This window comes from Eumetopias jubatus, unplaced genomic scaffold (assembly GCF_037043125.1).
Source record: "Eumetopias jubatus isolate StellerSeaLion01/CBP00866 unplaced genomic scaffold, mEumJub1_p1.0 scaffold_4, whole genome shotgun sequence".
Classification (NCBI taxonomy): Eukaryota; Metazoa; Chordata; class Mammalia; order Carnivora; family Otariidae; genus Eumetopias; species Eumetopias jubatus.
The window spans coordinates 18083378-18104200 of record NW_028274810.1 but is presented as its reverse complement, the minus strand read 5'-3'; the positions used below and the strand labels follow the sequence as shown (position 1 = coordinate 18104200).

The 20823-nt window shown below is 35.8% G+C and overlaps 1 pseudogene; it reads left to right on the top strand.

The window, feature by feature from the left end:
- Window positions 1–13270: 13270 nt before the first annotated feature.
- Window positions 13271–14042, top strand: LOC114208024 (ATP synthase peripheral stalk subunit b, mitochondrial pseudogene; annotated as a pseudogene).
- The last annotated feature ends 6781 nt before the right edge of the window (window positions 14043–20823 follow it).

Genomic DNA, 20823 nt, shown 5'->3' with positions numbered 1-20823 from the left:
TTAGTTATTATTACCTACTAATTATTTATATTATCTATTAATCTTGCCTATTAATATTAAATCTATTTTAATTTGATTTTATTTACAAGAATGACTTGCTGTCAGCAGACACAGTCACAAGCACACACGTAATGCATAGAGACAACCATAGGAGTGACTGATGAAATCCTATGAGCTTCTCTCTGATGTGCTCCTGTCCCTGTTCTCATAGATGACAATTTTATTTGACTCCACATATCAGAGTTTCTCGTTCTTGTTTTCGACCTGAAAACTTTTTTGCGTTTTCGCAATTTTGTGACTGTTTTTTTTTTTCGTGATTTGAGACTAGGAAAGATACACACATTAGTGAGACATGCTTACCTCTCAACTCACATGATTTTAGGTAAAGAAAACTTAAGTCTGGTGTCTGTAGCATGCGCCTCTGAACCTGAGTTCAGAGACTGAACTTTGATGGTAATGTCAGTCTGGTGTCAACCTCAAGAAAAAGTAAAATACGAGTTTCCCCCCAAAACCCAAATCAGAGCTTGTCTTATCTGCCCATGGCCATCTTTGTTAAAAGAGAGGCTTTCTGTCTTACCACTACAGCCCAAAGGATCAGGGATCACAAGTTCCAAGTGGCTAATTCAAAGAAGTATGCCATCTCCACAGAAATCATTACTTTTCCATACTCAGAGCTCCTGTCCACATCCCTGTAGTCTTATATATACATGTTTTTGCCTATTTTTTGTGGGACCATTTTCCATTCCTTAACATCGCCCTAGATACATGAGCTTCATGAGTTATCTTGGATCCATGAGCTTTATAAATTATCTCTTCGACATTGACCCCAGAAGCTAGTGAGAGTATTTTTCAGTTGAGTTTGCCTGTAACCATATTATACAGTAAACTGAATGGCATTCTATTTGGTTCTATTTTGACATTATGGTTGATGATGTTATCTAGTGAAGCTCACTAGCAGGGAAGCAAAACTGACACCTCTTACCCTGCCTACGTTATAAATAGACACGCAGACACCATTCCACAAATGAGGAGAAAAAAGAAGCATCAGCGCTGTGAATTAAAAAGAAACAGTTAAAAACCAGTTAAAAAAAAAAGACCCCTGGGTCACCTTGTCTGGTTTTCATCCTCAAATTAAATAATACTTTAATTTTTGTTCCTATAAATTACAGATTTCCTTACAAAGATAATTTCATCCTTGGCTTTTTGAATAGCAATATATTTGCAGATATAATAACTCTACAAGAAACATTTTTTTTCAAAACAGCTGTTAACCCAACATTTTTAATCTTTTGGAGTTTTTGTTTATATTTTCCTTTTAATCTGTGAGTCAGAAGCCTGAAATTTGCATTTTCTTCCTCACATAAACTACTCTTCTCAAAATGCTTGTATTTCTGAGTCATTTTTTAATACCAGAAAAGGTGATGTAACATACAAAATATGACAACATACCTCCAGAATATAAAACTAGAAGGAAGAAATTTTCTCCTTCCATAAAATAAATGGATTTTATACAAATACCCATCATTATTGCAGATATGGTGAAGTCCATGGAGTCCAGTTTAAATCCTAACTCTGCTACTTGCTAACTCTGTGTCCTGCAGCAGATTACTTGAGTCGACTCTATTATCCATCAGTAACATGAGGTTAATAATAGTACTTATTGTTTATGAGGTTCTTGAAAGTGTTAAAGAAAATAATATATGTAAAGCACTTAGCCGAGAACCTGACATATTAGGCAGTCAATGAATTTTAACTATACTGATCATTAACCACAAATTCAAATTTTCATGGAAAATAAAATTAATTCTACCGTACATACATTTTACATTTTTTCCACCTCAGGAATATTATGAGAACTAAAATGTACCAGTGGGAAAACCTATAGAGAAAATAATTTAGGAATTTAAAAAAAATCTCTATTTATTGAACAGAAATTTATTCTCTGCAAGTAGCTTACTTAAATGATGTAGTCAGTGAATTAACAATTTAGCAATCAGTGTATCCCATAATACTTTACCAAAACCATTTTTAAAATGGATATATGTGACATAAAATTTTTTATGAAATGTATTTCTATAGTTATACCACAAATGAGTATATCACTGTTAAATAAAAATAAATTTTAAAAGACTATTTCCACAAGGAAAATGGTCTGAATTTCTGTTATATCACATCATACAAGATACAAATAGAAAAAGAAATTTAATATTTTAATACAACCAACAGAAGATACCAAATGAATTCTAATTTTACTGAAGGAAATTAAATATCAGAGAAGAGAAATAATATTTTAAAGCAAAATGCAGCCCTATACAACTAGAACTTTAAAAATGAAATAGAGATTTCCCTTGAACAGATACTGGTATTTGCTTTAAATTTTCTATTTTTATTTTTATATATTTTTAAAGATTTTATTTATTTTTGTGAAAGACAATGAGAGAGAGGGAGAGGGACAGAGAGAGAGAGAGTGCACAAGTGGAGGGGAGGGGCAGAGGGAGAAGCAGACTCCCCGATGAGCCGGGACCCCATGCGGGACTCAATCCCAGGACCCTGGGATCATGACCTGAGCTGAAGGCAGACACTTACTGACTGAGCCACCAAGGTATCCCTAAATTTTCTATTTTTAGATATTTAAATTATAATTTCTAAAATTATTAAATATTTTAAAATAAGAAGCAAAAAATGGGAATTCCATTTTTTCCAGTATTCCTGTAAAAGATTTAGATTTCATGAAATGAGGTATCATTGTAAGACAAGTTTTATTTTTTTTAATTTCAGTGAAGAAAATTGTACTAATGTTGAATTTATTGGCATTTTGAGTTTAAATCATGAATGCCAGTGGTTGGTCCTTATCGTTTCAACTATATATGTAGAATTAAGTTTATCATGGTTTCCTCAACAAAAAAGTTGTGAATTATGTAAATGTTAGTAGTAAGGTATGCTACCTTGCTCACAGGCATAATTCATTTGTAGCTGGGTTGATAAAAAACTAGAATTTTTGTTTAAGTTCTTCTCAAATAATTGTACTGACTTTATAATTGGAATTTTGCCAAATACATCTTTTTCTCCATTTTTTTTCTTTAAGGCAATTTGGTATATGTGTTCAGAAGCTAACAACCAACCATATAAGGAAGAAAAGAATTAGAACACTATTTCCCCAAAGAGAGGGCCATCTACATCAATATTGCCTAAATTGGTTTTGAAACATTCAGATCCCAGGGCTTCACTCCATAATAATTGAATCAGAATTGGGGGATGGAATATTTATACTAAAGAAATATCTTCACAGGCAAAATAAGAATGATCAAACAAACCAATAATGATTTGTCATTATTCATATCTCTCGGGCAATGTAGGTGCCACAACACAGAGCAATCCCTCCTCTTCGATGTCTGGAGAAATAGCCTGTGCTACAAACCCTATCTGAGTGCTTGGGTATGTGAACTGTATGATCCGTCTCAGCCCCACATATTGTGATTACACCTTCCTCTCTAGATGCAATTGTGGTATTATGGTAGGAGGTTTCTTTTAGTCATTCATGGATGTGCTCAAGCATATTAATTAAACAGCTAGAATTGAAAGAAACTGAATGGTGGAGAGATTACAAGGAAGAACAAAATATAGACAGGTTCTAAAAACTTAAAATCCAATAGGGAAGAAAAGAAAACCACAGATAACAATGATGTAAGTTAAAATGAGTTAGGTTCCAAAAGAAAAGGCAAAACCAACATGCAATAAGACAGAAAGAAAATAGTTAAAATTCATTGTGATTAAGAGATATTGAGAACAGCTTTTAGAATGAAACCTCATAGTAAATTTACACTCTGACTTAGGCAAGACTGTGAGGGGGTGATAATAGAAGTTTTAAGGGTAGGAAAAGAATTAAATCTCCCTCAATGTGAATTCATAAAGTACCCAATCTTCAGGTCATTTATTTTCTTCCATTACTTTATATCTTTAGATAAATTTTTTTCAGGCATCTCCTCCTATATTTTTTCACTGTAATATTAGTGTCCCAAAATATCCTGGGGTAAGTGTTGGTCTAGATATTGTAGATTGTTTTGTTTTTGTTTTTGTTTTGTTTTGTTTTTCTTTAAGTAAAACTATCACGTATCAGACTCAGAAAAAGAAAAATCTTATCGATTTTTAAGTTTAAAACTTTATTAACAAATTCTTTAAGGATCAAAAATCCTTTGAAGAGCTGTGGGTAAAGCACAACTGAGACTCTGCATGCTTCACGGAGCAGGGATCTGTGAGTGGCTGATCATTATTCCACCTGTATATCTAGATTTAAGGCTATCATACATTTCTTTATAAACAGCAACTATAACGTAGATTTTCTAGGAGTCCTAAGTCCATAGATTTTTTTTTTCAAAAAATTGTTATAGTCAATCCACAAGTATTTGTGAAGCATTTGTATGTTCCTAAATGTATATTACTAGAAGCATCAATTAACCAGTGGTGTCAAATCCATTTGGATAAGCAGTATACATTTTTCAATACATTTACATGAACTATATTCCAAGAAAAAAAAAAATCTAAATCTGAATAGAACCAAAGCACAGTAATTAGTTTTATTGATGTTAGTGTGGAGAGATAATTTGAATATTGAAAAAATAAAAAAATATATAAAAACAAAACAGAATTTCAGATACACAAAGAGAACAAATTTCTAACCTGGGAACTGCATTTGAGGAGTAAGAAAGCAGTAAATTGGTAAAGCCTTTAGTTACTTAAATAAGTTGTGTATTTCACATATAAAAGAATTACAGAGGTGGCCAGTCCAGGGATGGTATGGTGGTCAGCAAATACTTAAAGGACTTGAAGTCCTTCTATCTCTCTGATTGCCATAGTTTCCAACTTCAAGGATGCAAGATAGTTACTCTTACCATTAGGTATGAGCTGCAAGAAGCACTAAGGATGCCATCCCCAGATGAGAAAATCCCTTTTAAAGAGCTTTTCCAGAAAGTTCAGTCCATCTCATTGCCCATCCTATGTGAAAAGATGACTTGGAGAATTTTTCTTCATTTATTTGTTTTTGTTATGATCATTGCATTTCTCTACCCAAATAAAATCAAGAAGGGTTGTAGGAAGAATGTATACTACTAGATTCACAAGTGTAAATTCCATTACAAGAAGATAAAGAGGACTAATTGGGGCCCTGGATGGCTTCGTTGGTTGAGCGTCAGCCTCTTGGTTTTGGCTCAGTTAGTGATCTCTCAGGGTTGTGAGACTGAGCCCCACATCAGGCTCCACCCTCGGTGGGGGAGGCGGAAGGAGCCTGCTTAAGATTCTCTCCCTCCTCTTCACCCCTCTCTCTCCTCTCCCCACTCTCATGCTCTCTCTCTCTCAAATAAATAAACTCTTTAAAAAAATAAAATAAAGAGGTTTAAAAGTTTGTTTAATCTACAAGATAGTTACTCTACTTTGTTGTTGAACTATTTGGAAAGGATAGCAAAGACTTATTTTCCTGATAAAAAAGAATAACAAGAGTAATACTCAGAAGTTCACCATGGCCAACTCGAAACGAGTTCCAACTGTGATATGTCTAAAAATGTGTTTTCTGGTTCTGCTTTAATGTCAGTTTTAAGTAACTTCGTTCTCAATATTTTGTCAACAATTTTTGTTACTTGTTTCTAGTACAAGTGGGTCATATCTCAAAAGTAGAACTTCACTTAAAATGTCCACAGTATGTCTGTCAATTTCGACTCAGGAAATGACTACATAGGTTATATATTTCCCTATAAATTACAAGACATACGATCACACTGAAGAAAGGAAAACCCGCGGGACAGCTTTGAACCAAAATATTTCATGATGGAAAGAAGACTTCTAGCTTTCATATGCAATTGAGAATAACATAATTGCAACAAAGTAATGCAAAAATTATATTATCATAGAGACTAATGTAAAGCAGGGTGGGAAATATGGCAGTTGATTTTTCTACACTCACATTTCAATATTTTTATTATGTCCATGATCTCAGACTCTGTCCACATGGAAATATCATCAAGTATACAATCTATAAATGTCTAACCTCAAATCACATCAAAACTCATAAGGTATTAAGATAGCCCATTTACTAACAATACTTGCTTCTATAAATATCCTTTGAGATATCATATTTAAGCCACGAATATATATGTAGGAGTTTCTAACATGGGCAAATCATTCCACATAGTGTCACTGAAAATAAACTAAACTATAATAATAATGACAGAGTTATCCCCAGAAATCAACATTGTGGTTTTAAAAAGACTATGGATTTTGATGTGATAAATAAGATTTAATATTCCATCTTAACTACTTTGTAGAAATATTGTGTCTGCCTATCACCATGTTTTTAGCAAACTAGTAGTCTTATATATTAGTTAGTAAGATTTGAGTGGTACTTAGCACTACTCCCAGTGTGAGGATTGGGCAAGAAACTCAAACCTGGCCAGTCAGAATGTGCCACTTGGGCGTCTGGGTGGCTCAATTGGTTGGGCGACTGCCTTCGGCTCAGGTCATGATCCCGGAGTTCCGGCATCAAGTCCCGCATCGGGCTCCCTGCTCAGCAGGGAGTCTGCTTCTCGTTCTGACCCTCCCCTCTCTCATGCTCTCTCTATCTCATTCCCTCTCTCAAATAAATAAATAAAATCTTAAAAAAAATTTCAGAATGTGCCACTCCACAGGTCACAGTTTGATCCAGGGATGAGCATGTAACCAAAGTGTGCCAGTCCAGGTCTTTTTGTGGGGACTGCTATGGCTTCTAAAGAGAGAAGGGTTTGCTCCTTTTAATGTAATGGTGATAAAGAATCACATTATTATTTATACATACAAGATTTGCAAGCTCCTAGGTTGGCAAATAATAGACACATAATAAAATTTTGGGTGAAATTTTTATTTTATACTTAAAAAAGAGCATAGATTTCTATAATAAGAGATCAAGTAAAATGGAGTAGTAGATGGAATAAAGGATCTGGAATCAGAAATCCTACTCTCTCCCTGCTATATATGGAAATTCACACAAATTATTTCATATCTATGAATCTGTTTTCTCACCTGAAAAATAAGTTTAATACTTTTTTTTTAACCCCTGCAATTAATGTGTGTGGTGAGAACTGGCTACATAATTCCTGGTGTCGTGTGCAGAATGGAAATGTGGGGCCCATTTTTCAAAAACTATCAGAAATATAAACACTGATTCATTAAACCAAGTTCAGTCCCCTTCTGAGTATAGAGCTCTATGCAACCAAATAGGTCATATGCCTGTGAAGGGGGCCCTGTGTGTGGTAGATTAAATAAGGTCATGACTCCTTACCTATTCCTCCTATAAAATGTTATGTCACCTCCTCCTCCCTTTGACACTGGTTCGTCCTGTGGACAGCATTGACTGATGGGACGTGGGAGGGTGACGGTGTGCCATGGCACTTTCACCATTCTTGAAGCCTTGAGTGAGTTTACTACTTTAAGACCATCACACTATGTGGAAACCAAAGCTAGCCACTTACACAGATAGAGATGGAGAGGGGGACAGAGACAGGGAGAGTTTGGCCATACACATAAATATTAAGGTGCAAGCATATAAGGGAAGTCTTCTTAGATCTTCCAGTCCAGGCAAGCCCCCAGCTGAATGAAACCGATTAAATGATCCCAAGCACACACTGCCTGAATTCTTGACCCACAAAATAATAAGAAAACAAAATAATTATTGTTTTAAGCCTTTAAGTCATGGAGAAGTTTGTTAGAGAGCAATATATAATGAAAGAGATAATGTTTAAATATTTTTATAAATATAATTTATCATTAATGTTAATAAAATAAGATGGTATTATTTTACTATTGTTCTCTCTGGGTTGAAGCAACCAATCTGGACTTTGAGCAGTTACTTGTGATATATACAGGGCTTCTAGAATTAAAATAATTTTGTGTGATGATACTACTTTGTATAGTTACAGATACTTAGTATAGTTATATAAAGTGGTAAGCAAAATAATGGTTCTCAAAAATGCCATGTCCTAATTCCTGGAACCTGCAACTATGCTACTTGATATGATATATTAGTTTTCTAGGGCTGTCATATAACAGATTACCACAGACTTGTTACTTAAAACAACAGAAGTGCACTGTCTCGTAGCTCTAAAGTCCAGAAGTCCAAAATCAAGGTGTTGATAGGGTAATACTCCCCTCTGAAGGCTCAAGGGGGAAATTCTTCTTGGCTTCTTCCAATGTCTGGTGGCTCCATGAGCTCTTTGCCTTGGGCCTGTATAACTCCAGTCTCTGCCTCAGTCTTCATGTGGACTTTTCCTCTGTGTCTTCTCTCCTTTTCTTCTCTTTATGGATACTTGTCATGGATTTAGTGCCTATTCTAATCCAGAATGATCTCTTCTCGAGATCCTTAATTACATCTGGAAATACTCTTTTGCCAAATAAAGTCACATTCATTGGTTCCAACTGGACATATATTTGGGACTGCCATTCACCCCACTACATAAGCAAAAGAGAGTTAAGGTTGCAGATAGAATCAACTGACCTTAAAATGAGAATACCCTGGATTATCTGGGTGGCCCCATGTAATCACAACGGTCTTTAAAAGTGAAAGAAGAGGCAGAAGGTCAGTGTGTAAAGGGCTTGATCTGACATTTCTGGCTTTGAAGATAAAGGAAAGTGTCCAAAAGGCAAGGAAAGCAGACAACCTCCAGGTGCTGCAAAAGACAAGGGTGCTTCTTCCCTAGAGCCTCCAAAAAGAATGTAGTTCTTCTAACATCTTGATTTTAGCCCACTGAGATGTGTCAGAATTCTGACCTACAGAGTGCAGGATAATAAATTTTGGTTGTTTTAAGTTACTAAACTTGTGGTAATTTGTTACAATGGTACTAGTAAATTAATACGCATAATTACATAGTTTTTTTTTTTTCTCCAGAAGTTAAGGTAAAAATTACAGTAATGCAAAAGTATAATCATTCTTGTATTACACAAATTATTTATATCACCAGTACTTCCATAAATATTTACCAAATGTATACTCCTTTATTGCTGTGATAATGGATGTAACAAACAACCTCAAAGCCTCTAAATGTTGCTGTGACAACATTTAATTCTCTCCTGTATTTGTGGGTTGTCTGGGGTGACTCTGCTTCAGGTTGTGCATTAGGCTCACAGCTCAAGTCATGCTTTTTTTATTTCTGATGGCAAAATGCAATATAAGTGAGTAAAAACGCATGACACCTCTCAGGGTTTCAAACCTATTCCACTGGCCAAGACCAGCCACATAGCTAAACCTAACATCGACAGTATGGGGAAGTACACTCTACTCAGAGAAAACCACGGAAATGGGAAAAAAGGATGCAGCAATTTCTGTGAAAACTATATGCATAAAAAAAACTGGCAATAAATGTATATATAATATAAATATAAAGCACAGTGAGTAAAAACTCAAAATTTATGGGGCACCTGGGAGGCTCAGTCAGTTAAGCAGCCGACTCTTGATTTCAGCTCAGATCATGATCTCAGGGGATCCTGAGATTGAGCCCTGCCTCGGACTTTGCACTCAGCACAGAGTCTGCTTCTCCTTCTCTGTCCCCCTCTGTCCTTTCCCCCACTTGTGCTCTCTGTCTCTCTCATGCTCTCAATAAATAAATAAATAAATAAATAAATAAATAAATAAATATAAATAAATAAAATGGTTTGTCCTCTGTGCGATAATTTCGGATTTTATTTTATTTTTTAAGATTTATTTATTTGAGAGAGAGAGCATGAGCAGGGGAGAGAGGCGGAGGGAGAGGGAGAAGCAGGCTCCCCACCGAACAGGGAGCCCCACATGGGGCTCCATCCCAGGACCCAGAGATTATGACCTGAGCCAATAATTTTGGATTTCTTTTGTAAAGATTTTATTTATTTAATTTGTTTGTTTGTTTGTTTGTTTATTTGAGAGAAAGAGAACATGAGTCAGTGGAGGGAGAAGAAGAGGGAGGAACAGACTCCCAGATGAGCAGGAAGCCCTACGAGGGGCTCAGTCCCCAGGACAAGGCAGACACTTAACCAGCTGAGCCCACCCAGCTACCCCAGTAATTTCGGATTTTAAAAGTTCTGTTGACACTGACGTGGAAGGCCTTAAGGTGAATACAAAGGAACAAAAATCTCATAAAGAAAAAAATACATTTAACTGCATGTATTATTAAAACTGTGTTCAGGTTTGACTGTCGAGGGAAAAATGTTAATAGTGGATTAAACATATTAGAAGCTTATTCTGGAGATATGTAATTTATGGCTTGGATGGTGGGCCTGCCCCATGAAATCCATCACCCCTCCATTCCTTAATCTTAATGTCTAAGGAGTCATCTGCATTTCAACAATGGGTTGGAGAGATTAATGGAGAAGAATGGACAGTGGGCATGCAACAATGTCTCTTGAAGAAGTCCCTGTAAACTGCACATGATATCCAGGTCACATTCTGTTGAGCAGGGTTTAGACACATGGCCACCCTTAACTATAAGAAGGGATTGGAAATGTAGCCTTTTTCTTTATTATCTGTGTGCCTAGATGAAAATTTTGTCAGTATGAGAGAAATGGAGAATTGCTGTTGGGGCCATGCAGTCCTTACAGCACTAAATAAAACTTTTAAAATTTGTGTAAATGTCATAAAATATTCAAGTTGGGAGATACTGTTTACAAAGTGTAAGCACCATAATACAAATTAGTACAAATTAGTATAAGTAGTAAGAATGATGGAAAACTCTAATAACAAATACAAAGATAACAACTCTGATAACAAATACAAATAAGGGACAGAAAGTTACTTTCATAATATTGGAAATACTGGGATAAAGGGCAGGAAAGCCTAAGGGAAAGGTAAATACAGAGAAATAGATTTTTTTGAGCATTAGGATGTTACTGTCTTCCATTAATAGAAGGAAATGCTCAGCCTTAGGTTAATCACTGGGGGTGTCTAAACAGAATTCAAAGGGTAATTGGTCCTTTGAATGGTAGAGGCTCTGGACTGGAACTCTTAATAGTCAGATCAGAATAAAGGGAAATTATCCCAAAATAACAATCTGCATTTGTCTGTGATTTTCCATTCATGTAGTAAACAGCTTCAAATTGTCTGGGAATGGCTACAATAAATTACAGAAAAAACATTCTTCTAGGCAACACTATCTTGGTGCAGGAAGTTCTGGTTTCCGACTTTGTCATGGTAATGAGAAAATTAAGTAATCTCATCACTGTTTACCATCTGTATGGGAAAACAGGAATAGTAGGCAAAGAAAAGTGCAGTTTATATAAAAACAATAAATTATTCCTGGGAGCAGGTAACAGAAGGGCAACATTTGAAACTGTCATCTTCACAGTGATGAAGACAAAAAGACAATTACAATTTTTAACTTCAGGAAGTTAAACAAATGCCAATAATGAAACTTTCATAAAAAGTACTAGAGACAGAGTTCCAAGGGCAACTACCTATCATAAGTGATAAGAGAAATAACACTGCCTTTCCTCCCCAGAGAAAAATAGAATGGTGTGTAAATGAAAGTTATAGGGCATTCAGCTTCTCTTGAACAAGTTAATATTTTTCAGACGCTCAAAATTATGAAGATTTTTTTTCCCTAAAATATATCAGATATATATATATATAGTACATACATGGTTGGCTGGGTATGTTATGATACGGTTTCTACGTATCTTGCCAGCTCCAACACGCTCCATGTCAAACACCATTCTTCAGCTGTATTGAGTGTTTTCCCCAGGAGGCATGAATTCTTAGCCTCCATGCCTTTGGTCTTGCTATTTCTCTCTGTTGACATTGTTCTCAAGTTCTCTTTCCCCCTGTTACAACCAGGGATGCCGTTGGAAGTAGACTGAGCAAGAGTAGGGGAGAATTAAACAAAACAAACAAACAAAAGCCCCTTTTTTTTGTTTATTGGGGTTTTTTTGTGTTTGTTTTTGTTTTTGTCATGATCTGTTTCAAACTACTCAATGTCACTGGTCCCATGGTTAGGAGGCAATGTGCACAGCAGGCTCTCACGAAGCGGTTATCAGCACCATGGTCTCAGTCGCTCCTCTTTACGGTTTTGCCCCTACTTATCTTCCCCATCTTAGCTTTTTTTCTTTTTTTCTTGAAGTCTTTTCATCCTCCCCTCCCAAATTTTATTATTTGGCTCCCCGTTATACTGCCATTGCACTGCATAATGAACCCGTCTTAACACTTTCAGCCTGTGGTGTTATTGCCTGTCTGCATCACTACATCATAAGCGTCTGTAGGGCAAAGACTCCGTAGTAGAAGCTCAATAAATACGTATTAAATAAAGTAGCAAAATGCATGTAAAGAACATAATTATGAAATTGTTTTGTAAAACAAAATGTATTACATTTTTATGTAGTTTATAAGCAGTAAGTCAATTCTGGGGTCATATGTTTATGGAATGAGAAGAAGAATGATATGTAAATTGATCAGGAAACAGGGAAGGGGTACATATTAAATGATATGATAGAATTCATACAGTTTTTCAAAATGTTTATGGAGTACTTACTGTGTGCAAGGCACTCTTCTGGGTGCCTGGCATATTTGACAAGATAATGCTCAGTGCTTCCTTCTATCCAAACAATGAAATGGAATATTTTTCATAAAATGTAAGATATAGCATCAGCATCCCTATTTTAAACAAGTGTTTAAAATAATACATGCATTATTACATGTATCTTTGTTTCTACTATTGAGACATTTAGAGAATATAGTTTAAATTGAGCCTGAGTTTCCTTTAAGAAATGTGCTATTTTAACACTTAGTTGTTGTTGATGTGTTGATGAATTGGCAGAGACATTTAAATCCTGTATCTTGCTAATAAAATCTAGAAATGACTCAGATGGCAAATAACTAAGAGCTTTAAGGCTATTAAGAGACCCTTAAAATTTCCAGTCTGCCATTTGGCAAAGCCATCAATGTCAATTGCCATACTACCACTGTGTTAGGCATAATATTATTCCTTTTGCCAATCTGTGTTTGTAACACTTCCATATTATAATTGGACCAGAAGAGTTATTAAGTATTGCTGCCCATAGGGACCAAATTATGGCAAAATTATGATAGTTACTATGTCATTGCCTGTGATTCCAAATGGATAAATCACACTTTTCTAAATGTGAAGACAGTGATAAAGAGAAAGTAGAAGGGGAATGTGTTTATCAACATAGAAATATCAAGATAGGAGCGACCATCTTGCTCCCGCCCCTGACAGAGACTCTTGCCCGGGTCACTGGGACGCAGAGCCTGCTGTCTGGACCCTGGTTGACCATGCTGTCCCGGGTGGTTTTTTCTGCGGCCGTTGCAGCGGCCCCCTGTCTGAAGAATGCAGCTTTCCTTGGTCCAGGGGTATTGCAGGCAACAAGGATCTTCCACACAGGGTAGCCAAGTCTTGCCCCTGTACCACCTCTTCCTGAACATGGAGGAAAAGTTCGTTTGGGGCTGTTCCCCGAAGAATTCTTCCAGTTCCTTTACCCCAAAACTGACATAACAGGACCCTATGTGCTTGGAACCGGACTTATCCTATATTTTCTGTCCAAAGAAATATATGTGATTACTGCAGAGACCTTCTCTGCCATATCAACAATAGGGTTGCTTATCTATGTAGTTAAAAAAATATGGTGCCTCTATTGGAGAATTTGCTGATAAACTCAATGAGCAAAAAATTGCCCAACTAGAAGAGGTGAAGCAGGTTTCCATCAAACAAATCCAGGATGCAATTGATATGGAGAAGTCACAGCAGGCCCTGGTTCACAAGAGCCATTACCTTTTCGATGTCCAGAGGAATAACATTGCTATGGCACTAGAACTTACTTACCAGGAACGGCTGCACAGAGTATACAAGGAGGTGAAGAATCGCCTGGACTATCACATCTCTGTGCAGAACATGATGCGCCGAAAGGAACAAGAGCACGTGATAAACTGGGTGGAGAAGCATGTGGTGCAGAGCATCTCTGTACAGCAGGAAAAGGAGAAAATTGCCAAGTGCATTGCAGATCTAAAGCTGCTTGCAAAGAAGGCTCAAGCGCAGCCAGTTCTGTAAATGCATCTATCCTGGTGGAGACAGCTAGAAGCAATTGACTAAAGAAACTAGTCCATGGAACAAAATCTTTCTGTATTGATGTCTACTGAAGTTACACTTAACCTTTCCTAAAAATGAAAAGTTTGATTCATATAGAGAATTAAAACAATCTATTGGCCCATGAAAAAAACAAAAAGAAATATCAAGATATATACCAGGTCTATACATAGTCGTATAGTTATAGCCCTAGAACATATAGACCTTGGGGAAAAGGAGGTTGTTAACTCTACTGGGAAGATGCTTGTGAAGAAATTAAGTAATTATAGAGCAAAGAGCTAAGATGAGGAAGCACTACTGTTAGAAATCCCCTGAAAATTCACCACAAAGTATTTAAAGACAATGAGCAATAAAATGTCTACTTCAGAAGATCTGATGATTAATTCCACAGGCAAGTAGTTTATAAGGAAGAAAAATCACAGTGTAGTCAAGAAACCAAAGACTTAAGTTTGAAACTGCAGTTAGATTTCTATTTCTAATATTCAGAGCATTACTTTCAGGATCATACAGTGATATTCAGAAGTGAAAATGTGATTTAGCCCGAGAATAAATAGCAATAAAAAAAGAATAAATAACAATAACCTTCAAACAAATAAAGCAAATAAGTTAATAGAAATCTAGTGTATAGCTAATTTATATTTTCTTCCAAAGGTATAAATATATAACATAAATAAATATATATAATACATAAATAACATACACACACACACACACATATATGAGTTATTATGTATCTACCCTGTTGGAAGATGTAATCTGATTAAGAAGATAAAATATGCATATAGAAGGTTAGATGAAACATAAGACAGCCTGTGTCAAGGTAACTGATTAAAATGTTGTGAAGGTAGGGACTATTTCTGAAGGAATCTCTGAATTCCTTGCAGTAAACATGGTGGGAATAATATGGTCATCTGTGTCATCGACATTGTTGTCCATAGGGAAATACACTGTTGGAAGCACTTCACAAGTATTTACTCATTCTACTTTCACAAATACCGTGTGAGAATGATGCTATAATTATCTATATTTTTAGTGATTAGGAACAGGAAAGAGGGACGCCTGGGTGGCTCAGTTGGTTAAGCGACTGCCTTCGGCTCAGGTCATGATCCCGGAGTCCTGGGATCGAGTCCTGCATCGGGCTCCCTGCTCAGCGGGGAGCCTGCTTCTACCCTTCCCCCCTCCCATGTACTCTCTCTCTCTCATTCTCGCTCTCTCAAATAAATAAATAAATCTTTAGAAAAAAAAAAGGAAACAGGAAAGAGTGGTTGAGTAATCCACCAAGGTTACATAGCCAACAAATCATAAAATCAATATTTAAAACCAGGCAGACCGACATGGGAAACTGGAGCTTTTAAGCAGTATATCACACAGCCTCAGTGAATGTATTGAGTTGCATTCAATTAATTCACGTGCACAAACTGTTTATAAGAAAACAGAAGAGGAGATGAGATTAGTCTCACTTTGGATTAGGGTAATGCAAGAGTTTAGCACTCCAGTACAATTTCAACTTTGAACCAGCCAAAAACAGGAAAAATTTTCCTGTTATCTCTGGAGCCCTTCTGCTTCAGAAATCATAAATTTCAATGTCTCAGTTTGACCCTGAATTCTTATCCTTCTATCACTTTAATTCTTTTATTACATTTTCCCCTCATTCAAATTTATTGATTAGCTTAACTTTCCCTATTTCTCAGTTTTTCAATCCATGACACATACTTATGGAAAAGGAGTGAAAAAACACAGGAGTGAATGAACAGCATAATAAATGGTACAGAAGCAAAAATGAGCTCTTTAAAAACCCTGAAGTAACTCTTTACTTCCCTCAAAGTAAAATATTCTTCAGGGCTCAACATGAGCTTCCACTTTATGTCTCAAATATCATCCTGTCTCTGACCTCTCTAGGACTATGGTTCCCTTGCTGCACAACCACACTGCTTTTTTTCAAGCACTACATGCAAAGTCCTATCCCAAGGCTTTGCTCAACTCTCCCCTCTGCCTGAAACATTTTCTTCTGCCTTCAAGCCTCTGCTCTCACTTCTGACCCTCTCAATGAAGCTGGCTTTCACCATATAGTTTAATGATGTAATTAGTCCCTCTCACTTGCCCAGAACACCTATTCAAACTTGCTTTACTATGCTTTTTGTTTTTCTTTTAGCATGTATCAGCCTCTAACATAGTATAGTAAATACTTTATTATGTTTGTGTTATAATGTAATCTCCACAAGATCAGAAATATTTTATCCACTAACAAATGTATTGCACGAATGAATACAGTATATCCTGGAAATGTATCCCTTTGCAGGGCAACACTTACACATTGGCAGTGGTGGCCCTAAAAGTTAGCTTGGAGAACATTACCTGCTAAGTTCCACTAAATTCTTTAAACCAACCTGAATTATGTAAAGGCAGTTTGCTGTACAGATGCAGCTTCAAGATCAGTCATCTAGCTTACCTTCTCAGACAAGTGCCCAACGCTAGGTGTTCTTCTATTTTTGAAACCTGGGAGGAGCCACGGATAATGAGTTATAATGCAAGACTGTTGTAATTTTTGGATTCCCAGAACATTCCACATTCATTCAGTCACTCATTCATCTGTACACCCATTTATCTATCCAATCAGTATTGCCTGCACACCTTGTAGGAGTCAGGTACGCTGCTAGGCATTGGGGAGATCAAGATGAAAGTATGTAGTTCTTTGCTGAATCAGTCTGGGTAGCACATAAATGTTTGATGAATGCTGAATGAATGGGTATATAGAGGCCACTAAGTGTTTAAGACGAAGGGGGTGGGAAAATTATTCTCTGAGGCTGATTTTTTCATGTGTAAAAAGAGATTACAAGATAAATAATTTTAATATATCCCTTTTATATGTCCATGATTTGGTCCAATGAAGAACAACAAACTACTAAAAAGTATTAAGCATGGAGATGTCAAAGTGATATTTGATCAAGATTCTTTTTGACAAGGATTTGCAATGAGAATTAGAAAGAGAGAGGTAGAGTCAGAGACAAGACACGCAGAGAAAAACAGAAACAGATACCATTGTATACAGACACTGAAAGCTGGGAAAGAGGAGCTTAAAGAGTCGTTAAGGCCAAGCCTCTGACGCTGAAACTTAAAGGGAAAAACACCAATGTAATATTATTTAAAGAACAGATCAACTGTGCTTGGTATCTAAATGCTAGCAAGGGAGAATTTGAAGCTCTGGCTGCAGACAACTTAGTTGTCTGCAGTTGTCTGCTGCAGCTCTGAGTTTAAGTAAATTTATTTTATTATTTATGGCTTTCTTTACTTGTCCTGCCTGCCATATTAGATTACAACATCTTTAAATTTAAAGAATAAGATCTTAAAAATGAGGCAAAAGAGGTACAGACAAAACATATGGTGAAGAAAGTAAAGTGGAGGAAAGAGTTTCTAATTTATACATATCATTTTATATTTTATATTACAGTGCTACTACATTTTAAACTCTCCATTAAACTCCAAACTTTGTGGCAGAGGGGTGAATTGTTTTCTGAATTTGTCCTGGATTGTTTTGTGATTTGGCATGGATTTAGAGAGAAAAGAAAGAGATGGGAATGATCAAGAGAATAGGACTTTGATAAATGAAAATGTTTCCAATGCATAAACTGTGACTCCAATAGAAATTTTATGAACCAAGTGAATTGAATATAAGGTATTTTGAAATATGGCCATTATGTAACCTGGGAAAAGATTCAGATGACTTGCAAATTTTCCTAAAGAAAATACACTGTTATATGATTGCTAATTTCCAGTCCCCAGTGAGTAAATTAAAGGTAGTTTCTAAACACTATGACTATGCGATTTTAGTTAATTTAATACAAGCAGTTGGATTACCTAACATATTTGGTGGGCCTCAAAATTACAGTTTAAAACAGTTAAGTTTACATTACAATGGTAAAGCGTTTAAATATTCTGAGTGGAATGTACAGATACAAAAAAGAAAGAAAAAAAATGACTTGTAGTGAATATGCTGAGTTGCCATAATCTCCTCAGATTGTGTCTTCCTACATATGAAATCTTGGTAATCTACTTAAGAGTTTTAACTTAATAAAGTTGTCACAGAGAGAAAGAAGTACAACATACGTCATTAAGGAAACTGTACAGAGGTACCCTTTTTTTCAGAAAATATTTTAAAGGTATGGTGAGCTCATGATACCTCATCAGTAAGCAGTTGTCAGGCTTAAGTGAGGACCTGAACAACTCAAGCGACAGCCATCTTATAAGATTTAGTAAAGCATCTTAGGGATTTCTGAAGCTCATGTGTGATTTTTTTTTCTCAAGAATTCCATTATTCATTTAATTTCAATATAGCTAAAGTTTATAAGAGGACATATGAAATTATAAGCCAATATGAAGGTAATGCATTTTTTCAAGGGATTTAAGAATTATTTCATATGCGTTCCCAAATGTGTCCGTGAACACTAATGTATATTTCATGTATATCCATTTTAGCACCTTCATTAATTTGCAGACTCCTTGAAACAGAGACCAAGTCTTATTCACCTTCAGTATCTCCCCTGGTATTGAGCTCATAGTTGGATCCACTAACAAATTATTGATTACCTGATTAAAAGTAACTCATTCAGGGTATATAAAAAAAGCTGTTTTTAGTAAGTTTAATCGATACTTTTTTTTCACTTTCAAGTGGTTACTAAGGTTATAAAAGCAACCACTCCTTCTGATCTCAGTTTAAAAGTCGTTCTTCAGGGAGACATAGCTCTGATATTTAACCTCTACCTTCTGTCGCTAACCACTTCCCATCCCAGGTACAACAATGTCAAATCCTCTTGTCTACCTTTATAAACTTAAACTCAGCTTACCAGGCACATTTAATTCTGTGGTCATTTCATTAATGTTTTCATTAATGTTTTCTTTACTAGAACAATGTCAAATCCTCTTGTCTACCTTTATAAACTTAAACTCAGCTTACCAGGCACATTTAATTCTGTGGTCATTTCATTAATGTTTTCTTTACTAGAATTCCCATACAAAGAGGAATTTGTTTTGGCTTCCACTTTCATTTTACTACAACAGAATTTGGCAAATAGTGTAATTTTTACAAATGTTTTAGACTTATGGGAGCAGGGGGAAGAAAGGGAAGAAGCGAGAGGGAGGGAGAGAGAAGGGAAAGGAGGTCTCCATGGTTTATTATTTATTTAATAGCAACAAGGAGTTTGCAATGATTGAATCAGTCACCTAGCGTCCCCTCCACTCCTCACCTCATCCCCACCCCAACGTTGACCAACAAATGCATTTATAAGATGGTTGGCCAAAATCAGGGGTATAGTTTTTGGAGAGTTTTCTCTATTTTTTCTTTATGTCTTATGTCAAAAGGTCAGGCTCATAACATAAAGTAAATGAAGACATGATTATTGTCCAGACAGTGTCTAATATTGATTCTTTCCAAAGGTGTATGGACAGCAGATTTAGTTCCTAGTTTATATTGCTCTATAGTAGCAATGCCCAAATCATGCTATAACGAATAGCAGTCCCTCAAGCTTTTAACAAGTACCCTGCACAAAAGTTGTTGTGGTTATGCTTGTGTGAGAGATCCTCCTATTTTTTTTTTTTTTTTTGCATGAGGACTTCTTAAGACCTATAAAATATTAATATCATGATTCTCCAGGAAGGGAAATTAGCATGCAGCATTTGCCAAACCTATTTGAAATTGAAGATTTATTTTATTTTATGTTATTTTTAAAGCAGCTAATCATATCCCTAGGAACTAGTATCTCACTGAATGCTAGATTTTGGGCTTGAGTCCCAAGTTTTATAAATTAAAGCCTCCTCAAACTACCTTTCAATTCATGCTAATAAAGGATAAAGAAGGATACTGAGGCAGTAGGCCTCGTCTCTGATTTTACATTCTAGTGGTTGTTCTCATCATTTTATTATAAATAACATGAGGACAGATATGCTACCTATTTTAGAGACCTTTCCCCGCCTCAAGGACTAATGTTTAACATGAAGAATGAAGAAGTGGATCAGAAAAGCCTGGTAAAAATTTAAGTGTAAGTACCAGTTCTCACTCCTTCCTCAGAAAGAATTAAATTAAAAGTAACTCTGAATTTGAATTCTCAGATTATACCAAAGTTTAGAAGAGGAAGCTTAAAAATCAATGTACTAAAGTTAAAGCTTCAGTATATATTGAGCTCCTGAACCATATGTTTTATTCAGCTATTTGGCTGTGGGCTCCATTTTGCAATGCTTTCCTCCACCTCCACAAGGAAAACAACATATTCTGATCAAGGGCTCCAAGACTGTCGTTAACCACGGGGTTTGATTTTATCCCTTGGCCTCTATGCAAATAAGATGCACAAGGGTTTTCTTTTTGTTGATGTTGTTGTTGTTGCTTAGCACTTCACTGGCTATTTTCTCTAAAATAAGTGTGCATATTTAAAAAAAATTTTTAATCATATTTAATGAGGCCTGTGGGTTTCATTTCTGTAATATCAGATTATTCATATAAGTTAGTTAGACATAAATTAGCAGTTTCTTTAAGTTTCAATAACTGAAATGTAAATAGGACAAGTGTACAGAAAAAAATTCAGTTGATTTACTTGGGCTCACAATCTGTATAAAAATGCCAGAATCATATCTATCTATCGATCTGAAAATAAATGACAATAAAAGGCAGCTTATGAATGACTTTGCAATTGTATCTTAATTGAAGTGAAATCATGTAACCCAAATATTGAACAAAAGTTTCATTACTATTGGAAAT